This window comes from Cebus imitator, unplaced genomic scaffold, assembly GCF_001604975.1.
Source record: "Cebus imitator isolate Cc_AM_T3 unplaced genomic scaffold, Cebus_imitator-1.0 Scaffold106, whole genome shotgun sequence".
NCBI lineage: Eukaryota > Metazoa > Chordata > Mammalia > Primates > Cebidae > Cebus > Cebus imitator.
In genome coordinates, this window is record NW_016107421.1 from 5,986,727 (window position 1) to 5,995,468 (window position 8,742).

Consider the following 8,742-nt stretch of genomic DNA (forward strand, 5'->3'; position numbering starts at 1 on the left):
CTGTGCTGTGCTGGGGTGGGAGCACCTCCTCTGTGCTGTGCTGGGTGGGAGCACCTCCTCTCCTCTGTGCTGTGCCGGGTGGGAGCACCTCCTCTGTGCTGTGCTGCGTGGGTCCTTCCCAGCTCTGCCCAGCTGGAGGCTGAGGTGTCCGGAACCCAGGCCCTGCATCTGCCTGGTCTTGCCCAGCTTTCTAGCCACTGGGAGGCCAGGTAGCTGAGCAGGGAGAGGGGTTACGCCAGCCCTCAGCTCTTTCCAGCCCTGATGAACACAGGTGCGTCCATCTGGAACTTCATGTCATTGAACTCCAGGACTCCTCAGCCGCCAGGGAGGACTGGACGCTCTGAGTCTGGTTTCCGCAGGAGTTGGCCCGAGGTGGAGACATCTGACCACTGGTGATGAAGCTGACTCCACTCCCTCCATCCCACCAGGCCAGGCAAGGTAGAGCCAGAGAGGGCATCTGAGTGAAGGCAGGGCCCCTTCACAGTGTGGCCCCTGGTTCCCCAATCTCTGGGGTCCGGAGGGGCTGCGGGCAGCCTGGGGCAGAGCCTAGGGCCGCAGGAGGAGAGACTTCAGCTGCCCTCTTCTTGGGGCTCTGGCCAAACCCCAGCGTCTGCAAGAGGCCAGACCCAGCTTTGCCCAGGGCGCCTGTGGAGGGTGGGCTTCCCAGGCCTGTGCACCCCCACAGAGGGGCTTGGGGCCCACTTCCATGGGGCAGGGAGTGTGCAGCGTGTCATTCTCCCTAGAACACCTCACCTCTGGGAAAGCTGTCACTGGCTTTGAGCCAGCTTGCTCGCCTGGGACCGTGTCCCCTTCACCATCTTGGGCAGGCTTGGCATGGGCTCGGGCGTGCTGTGGGACAAGTCAAGCCTGGGGGCTCCTGGCTGCCTGGCCTCCACCTCAGCCCACCTTCACACACAGCTCAGCACGAGCCTGTTCTGGACACCAGTTCCTTTAAAAGGAGGAAAAGGGGAAAATATAATCTAAAAATGCAAAATGACAAAGTGCTGGCCTTCAGCTTTTGCGGCCACTGGTGGAAACCGTGCCAGCCTCCCGGCAGCTCGGGAGGGTCAAGGTTGCAGGCTCTGCTGCAGCTCACAGTGCCACGTTGTGGACCCACGAGAGACCGCGCCACTCCGGGACTGCGCTCCTGCACCAGCCACCGCCTCCGGCCCGCACCACAGAGGTCTCGTCACATTCTTAGAGCTTGGGAACGGCCTGCTTCACCTTTCTATGACCTAAAATTAACACTCAGAAAGCCTGAAAGCTCCTTAAAATATGACCTTTCCCCTCCCTCTCGGAAACCTTAGTCCGTCTCCCTGCCAAGGACTGGGGGTTAGACCCGGAGCAGATCAAGGACCGGCTTTCCCAGAGACGCCTCGGGGCCCACCCTCTCGTCCCTCCGGGCGGGCGATAAAGGGTGATGGGAAAGCGCACCCCTCGCCCCACTCGGTGCCCTTCCTGCTCCCTGATGACACCAAAACGGTGAAAACTTTTAATCCCACCCTGGACACAAGTGTTGCTCTTGGCTCCAGAACGACATAGTAAGAGTAATTAACAGAGGGCCAGAGACCTAGGAAAACATGAGGCTACGAGGACCCTTTACGAGAGGCTGCGGCACCCCACCCGGCTCGCTCTCCAGCAGAACGGCAGCGGCTCCCGAGAACAGAGGCAAAGCCACGCACCTTTCCAGACGGCAAAGCCATGCACCTTTATGCCAGAGAGGCGTGGCATTCCCTAAATGCCGAGTCATTCAACAGCAAAGCCTCTCTCGAAGGCAGGGCAGACCCAAGGGCAGGAACCAACCTCCCGCCGTGCGGTGCAGGGGACCACAGGTGTCTGGGTCACCTTTCTGTCAACTGCGTCAGGTCTAGACCCAGCTGTTGGGAGGTGAGGTAGACCCAGCAGTCCCGGAGGGCTCCCCCAAAAAATATCAGACCCTTTGTTCATCTACAGATTCCCCAGCAACGGCAGCGTTTTGGAATCGCCCCAAAGCCCCGTAAGATTTATGTTTTTAGTTGGGTATTTCAATATTACAGATGATTTACATTTAAATAGTATACTCTTCCTCACCCCGTCCCTCCCTCCCTCCTCCTTCCTTCCCTTTCTCTCTCTCCTTCCCTCCTTTCTTCCTTCTTTCCTTCTTTCCCTTTCTTTCTCTCCCTCCCTCCCTCCCTCCTTTCTTCCTTCTTTCCTTCTTTCTCTTTCTTTCTCCTTCCCTCCCTCCCTCCTTCTGTCTCTTCATCTTTCTTTCTTTATTTCATTTGTTCATTCCCTTTTCTTTCTGAGAATCTCACCCTGTCACCCAGGCTGGAGTACAGGGGCATGATCTCAGCTCACTATAGCCTGGACCCCCAGGCTCAAGTGATCCTCCCACCTGCCACTATACGTGGCTATATTTTTTTTAGAGATGGGGTCTTGTTATGTTGCCCAGGCTGGACTCAAACCCCTGGGCTCAAGTGATCCTCCTGCCTTGGCCTCCCAAAGCATTAGGGTTACGGGTGTGAGCCACCATGCCTGGCTATACACCTTTTAAATGTTCCTGCTCACATTTGGTGAGCAAGAAGCCCCTATCTGAGGTTTGTCACTGTTTTCTGAGAAGCACATGGGGTGTGGAAGGAGGGGCCCCGGGGAGAAAGAACGTCAGCGTTTCACAGCACACACAGGAAAGGTGGGTGAATCTAGGCAACCCTCTGGAAGCATCTAAGCCTCCAGATCAAACAGCCCCGTAGGACTGGCGTCTGCTTGGTGCGTGCACACATTATGAACTCATCAAGTAGGCGGGGAAGATATTCGCATTCCCAGAAAACAGAGCTTGGAGGGTGTAAATCTCGTTCAAGGTCACAGGCTGAACACTGGCCAGGCCGGGAATAAAAATCAAGTCCTCCACCTGCAAGCCCTGGGCACTTTCTGCTGCAGGGCCTGGGCTTCCAGAAATCTTAGGCACCTCAAATACAGCCATGAAATGGAGAATAAAGTTTAAAGTCCCGCGGAGCGGCAATAAAAATACGTCCTGGAGAGGCGGCCCCACCCAAGGTCCCCAGGGTTGCGTTAAATGTGATATTAAGATTATGAGTGTGACACACTTGCCTGTCAGATTGGTCCTGTTCTGAGGAGGAGAGAGGTACCCAAGTTGCTGGGGTCGACGAGGTTAGGGCTGGAGAGAGGCAGGAAGCCGGGAGAAACGACACCAGCTCAGAGCAGGCCTTTCGAAGGGCGGGAATGCTGCCGAGGACACACTTATCCGTCACTGCTCAGCCATGAAGTCCGTCACTGGCTCTCAGGACTGTACTTCCAGGCCACGGCCAGGACAGCCGGCCCCTTCCCTTTCCTCCAGTCTCAGCTCGGCTGTCCCCCTGACCCCCCCACCGACCCCGGTTTCTGCCTCGCGTCCCCACGCTGGCCTCCCCAGGTCCCATGGCCCTGCCCTGAGCTGCCTTAGAGTGTGCTTGTGGAGCAGAGCTTTCCTGCCAGGCCACGTCGGAGGCCACCTGGTAATGTGCTGGAGTGGCCTGGTGTCTGTTTCCCGCCCCGGTCCGTCCCGTTGGCTGTGGCCAGCATGACTCAGTGACAGAGGCAGCCTCTTCAGAAGGTAGGGGGGGCTGCGGCAGGAACAGGGACAAAAGCAATGGAGGCCAAGTTCCCCCAGGAGTCTCTTTTTTTTGAGGCAAGGTGTCACTCTGTCACCCAGACTGGAGTATGGTGTGGCACAATCAAGGCTTACTGCACCTGGACCTCTGGGGCTTAAGCAATTCTCCTGTCTCCTTCTCCTAAGTAGCTGGGACCACAGGTACGAAATATAAAAACATTTCTTTTTTTTTTTTTGTAGAGATGGGGTCTCACCATGTTGCCCAGACTGGTCTTGAACTCCTGAGTTCAAGCAATCCTCCTGCCTCAGCCTTCCAAAGTGCAGGGGTTGCAGGGGTGAGCTGCTGAGCCCGCCTCCCACTGATAATCTTTGATGCCTCCCCTTATTGTCCCAGTGATCTTCAGTGTCAGCAGAAGGAGCAGGTGTCAGTCCGTTCAGGGCACTGTAACCAAATGCCAAGAAGTGGGCGGCTTCTTAACAGTAAGATCTGTCTCTCACCGTTGTGGAGGCTGGGAAGTCCAAGCGCAGGCAGAGCCGGTGTCTGCTGAGGGCTACTTGCTGGCTTACAGACGGCGGCTTCTGGCTGTGCCCTCACTCAGTGGAAGCGGTGAGGAAGTTCTCCGGGGCCTCTTTGGTAAGAGGCATGATTCCATTTAAGAGGGGTCTGCCCCCATGGCCTCATCGCTTCCTAAAGGCCCTTCCTGCTAATTCCGTCACGCTGAGGCGAGGATTTCAACCTATCAGTTTTGGAGCGACGCAGGTGTTCAGCCCATAGCAACTGGAAATTGCAGACAACCACCCAAGGTGGTGCATCTGCATCAGCAAAATATCTTACTTGTGCATAAATGTTTGTTTCTTACGTACACGCAAGCTTCCGGTGACGGCCTGGCCTGTTTGTGGCAGTGTGGCGTTCTGTGCAGTGGGGCGGGCTGTCACTGTTTGCAGTGGTTTGCATTCCCTTGCCTGAGGTGAGAAGATCCAGCCCTCCCCGTGGAGCTCAGAAGGGCTCCAGACAGAGAAGTGCGGGCCAAGCGGTGTGCAATGCTTCCCGTCAGAAGCACTGAGAGCCAGCCTGTGGTTCTGGAAGTCTCCCTGCCCTCTCTGCATGAGCCGGGCAACGTCCCAGGTGGAGCCGCTCCCGTCAGGTTGTTAGGGAGCAGAGCCCCGGCCCGCGGGCGGTGGAGTGAGAAGTCACTGTGTGGTTGTCAGCCCTGAGAATCAGGGATCATTCCCGCCGCATGACTTAGTCCAGCCACTCCTTAGAGCCTGTGAAGGCGTTTGCCGTAAATGTAACTTTTTTTTATTGACACATCCTCTTCCTTTTATCTGCAGTTGCTGCGTGTTCCTGTTTTTCATTCTTCAACAAAAAAGAAAAAAAAAACCTGCAGGGCGACGTGGCTCACACCTCTAATTCCAGCACTTTGGGGGGCTGAAGTGCGTGGATCACCTGAGTCAGGAGTTCAAGACCAGCCTGGCGAACATGGTACAACCCTGTCTCTACTAAAAATAGAAAAATTAGGCAGGCGTGGTGGCACACACCTGTAATCCCAGCTACTCAGGAGGCTGAGGCAGGAGAATCGCTTGAACCCGGGAGGCAGAAGTCACTGTGAGCTGAGATAGCGCCGCTGACTCTGGCCTGGGTGACGGAGCGAGACTGTCTCAGAAAAATGAATCAAAAACCAGAGTCTCTGCACTCGTTTTATGTATGTCTTCGTATGAAGCCTCTGGCGGAATCTGAGGGATGAAGGTTTAATCCTGTAGTCTCCAGTTTTTTGTTTTTTTTTTTTTTACATGAGTTTTGTCTTTTTACAGTTATGGTTATTATTAAAATAATCAAAATTGTTTCTATTATTGGATGTGATATTTCATTTACCATGATTTCCCTTGCTTTTATCTTTTCTGCCTTTTCTAAGCATGAAAACATTTTGGTTTCGCGGCTGTAGATTTTTATTGCTATTCTTGGTAGTGGTTGTCCTTTATTTTCAGTCTATATTCGGAACTCTGGATTTTTTCTCATGAAGTCTCAGGTATCTACATCCTTATTCTGAACAAGGAACGTTGTTTCCTGTGTCTTGCCCTATCTATGTTATTGTTATTGTTTATAAATGCATAAAGGCGAAGAGCATTTTTACAGCGAGCAGGCACTTTATGGGCACATTCGACCAGCTGCTCACAGAGATGGGATTTATCTCTAGTGGACTTGCTCACAGTGGCTTCCAGCCCGAGGGTTGCATCTTTCCTGGGCTTGGGACCCTTCTTGGCACTGTCTGTTCAATATCATTTCCCCACCTGCTGCTCCTCTTTCCCGGACCTCCTCCAGGACGGGCCAGAGTTGCCCGGGCGACTCTGCTGGTCTCTCACCTGCTCTTGTGTGATGCGCTCTTGGAGAATTCCTTATGTCCGTCTTTCAATTCACCCAAGATCTCTTTGCCTGCATTTGCTGAGGATTTTATTGCATTTGCTGCCTTCCTCTGTATTTCAATGAGCACCTTTTTTACTTTCAGGTTTATTAATTCGATATTTTCCATTTCCATCAGTTCTGATCGTTTCCATTTCTGCCAAGTTTTGTGTATAGTTAATTACTCTTTGTAAGCTGTGTCTCGTCTTTTCTCTTTAAGATCCTAAAAAACTTACTTTAAGGTCATTTTCCGACTGCTCTGGTCCTCTCTCTGCCCCGTGCCTCTCCACCCTCCTCCTTCTCTCCGTGCCCATACCCCTCACACACACTCAACCCTGTCTGCCCAGAGGGTTTGCATCGGCCTCTGCAGCTTCGAGGGATGCCCTCTGTGAACCAGGTTTCACGTCCCACAGAGCATCGGATAAATCACAAACAGAGTAACGGCGCTGCTGGTGCCTTACCTGGGTCCTGGACAGGAGGCTGCTTCCTCCCACATCCTGGTTCTCGAATCTGGAAGCTGAAGTCCGGGAAGCACTCGGCTGGAATTTTCCTTCTATTCCCTCTCTGGGTGGGGGTCTCTCTGTGCAGTCAGCGGCCTCTGCTCCCCACCCTGGGAGCTGTGCCAGGTCTTCCCCCACCTTGGTTCCAGACCAGAAGCCCCATCTCAGACCCCACCCACGGGTTTTGTTCTGTCTGTTTTTGGTGTCTGCGGTGCTTGGCTTGTTTTGTTGAAATGTTTTATCTAATGCTGCTGCATATTCGGAGCAAAGAAGAACCCTCAGACCATGAACTTGGAGGGCCGTGCTGTCCAGAAATCCGGAAGGTTCATTTCTTTGTTTACTTAAATCAGCTTAAACCCAACTTGGAGCCCCACCCTGTGGGGCTGGCAGAAAATGCAACTCTCTTCCCTCCTAGAGTTGGTCCAGGATCCAGAAGCTTCCATGGTGCCCAGAAAAGCTGCAGGGCAGGGAGCTGTCACCATCGCCTCCTGGGCAGCCACTCCATGCCTGCACGTCCTGCTGCCTTAGGCTGGCGGCTGTTCCTGTGCCCTGCCTGGTGCCTGGGGATCCTGGCCAGGGATGAGCGCCTCGGGCCACGACGTGGGCAGCCACGATGTGGGCAGCCGGGTGCACTCCACCCTCCCGGGCTGTGCTCAGACCTCAGGCCCTTGGGGACACCGGCCTCCTCCTCTTCCCAGCCTCAGTGAATCTCACCCTCTCCCTCCCACTCACCTCCTGGGTTTGGGTTTTTATGAAATGGGTTTAGGTTTTTACAAAAGACAGAAAGAGGCTTTGGCTTTGAGCTGCTTTGGCTTTCTGCCTGGAAAAAAATCCCCGAGGCAAAAAAATTACAAAGAGCGGAGTGATCTGCTTGAAATCGGATGAGGGAGAGAAATAGGAAAAGCAAAACAAAGATTAATATCTCCACCCACCCCCCCAAAATGTATTCCATCACACATCCCATTAGGAGCTGGCGAATGAATGGGCTGCCATTCTGAGAAGGGCCAGTTCTTGGGGGAAAGAGCTGGCTGTCGCCACATCCAGAAGCCAGGGATGTGGGGGCATCTGAGGCAGGGGCCACGGCCCAGCCGGTGGGCAGAGCCAGAAGTATCACGTCCCAGCCCCTGCTCAGAGCGGCCCCTTGGCGTCGACCACCCTGAGTTACCAGCAAAATGCCAACGACATTTTCAAAACTTGTATGCTCTGAAGCACACTGGGAGAGCGTGTGTCTATGGTTTAGAATGCTTACCAACCAAAAGCATTTTAAAAATAATTGTGTCCCTTGAAGAGTAAGCGACAATTACTAGAGACCTGCAAAGACGCCTCGTGTTCTGCAGCGTCGCCGGGTCTGTGGCTGCTGACGTCTATCCCGTTGGGTCACTGCGTTCTCCATGTGAGACGGTGGGGATGGCGGGCCTGGGGTGCAGAGGCTCAGGCTCCTCACGAACTCTGCGGGGGTTCCTGGCACGCTGCTCCCCTTCTGCCCCACCCACGACGTTTATCTGTAAAGCAAGAGTTCTGCTGGAGTAACTGGTACCACCTCCAAAAGATGTGCCCGGCAGGAACATCAGAATGTGACCCTAGTTGGCCAAAGGGCCTTTGTGCATGTAATAAGGATCTCCAGATGAGATCATTCTGGTTTAGGTGAGCCCTAAATACAATGACAAGACTCCTAGGAGAAGAGAAGGGGAGAAGACGCAGAGACACGGGGAAGCAGGCCATGTGGAGGCAGACACAGAGGCTGGAGCGATGCGTCCACTGCCAGGCTGCCCACACGTGCCAGGCTTCCCACACCTGCCAGGTCTCCCCACACCTGCCAGGCCTCCCCACACCTGCCAGGCCTCCCCACACCTGCCAGGCCTCCCCACACCTGCCAGGCCTCCCCACACCTGCCGGGCTTCCCCACACCTGCCGGGCTTCCCCACACCTGCCGGGCTTCCCCACACCTGCCGGGCTTTCCCACACCTGCCAGGCTTCCCCACACCTGCCAGGCTTTCCCACACCTGCCAGACCTCCCCACACCTGCCGGGCTTCCCCACACCTACCGGGCTTCCCAACACCTGCCGGGCTTCCCCACACCTGCCGGGCTTCCCACACCTGCCAGGCTTCCCCACACCTGCCGGGCCTCCCCACACCTGCCGGGCCTCCCCACACCTGCCGGGCTTCCCACACCTGCCGGGCTTCCCACACCTGCCGGGCTTCCCCACACATGCCGGGCTTCCCCACACCTGCCGGGCTTCCCCACACCTGCCGGGCTT

General features: G+C 55.1%; 1 long non-coding RNA gene across 2 annotated transcripts in view; it reads right to left on the minus strand.

Moving 5' to 3' along the window:
- Positions 1-7,130, minus strand: part of LOC108310699 — a 19,333-nt gene extending 12,203 nt beyond the window's left edge. For both annotated transcript variants that reach the window (XR_005201728.1, XR_001827869.2), the window contains exons 1-2: positions 6,446-7,130; positions 754-949 (exon numbers count right to left, since the gene is read on the minus strand). This is a non-coding gene — a long non-coding RNA (uncharacterized LOC108310699). The remainder of the gene's footprint in view (positions 1-753; positions 950-6,445) is intronic.
- Between the last annotated feature and the right edge of the window lie 1,612 nt (positions 7,131-8,742).